Genomic DNA, 221 nt, shown 5'->3' with positions numbered 1-221 from the left:
GTTTAATGTAAAAACAAAACCCTCCACAAAATAAAAACCATGTACTTAAAGGACCAAGAGGGAAACCAAAATCTGTCATTAGGAGCCTATTCGAAGGGTTCATGTAAAATTGTAAAAGGCATATAGAGTGTGAGTGGCAAAACAGGGAGGGTGGAGGGAGAGTGGGTAGGAAAGAGGGAACCAATTGCATGGAACTGTGTGTGGCCTCCTCCCTGGGGGAC

This window comes from Echinops telfairi, unplaced genomic scaffold (genome assembly GCF_000313985.2).
Source record: "Echinops telfairi isolate 266 unplaced genomic scaffold, ASM31398v2 ScPeMD7_7419;HRSCAF=8457, whole genome shotgun sequence".
Classification (NCBI taxonomy): Eukaryota; Metazoa; Chordata; class Mammalia; order Afrosoricida; family Tenrecidae; genus Echinops; species Echinops telfairi.
The sequence above is the reverse complement of the archived record's forward strand: the minus strand, read 5'-3'. Positions refer to the sequence as shown.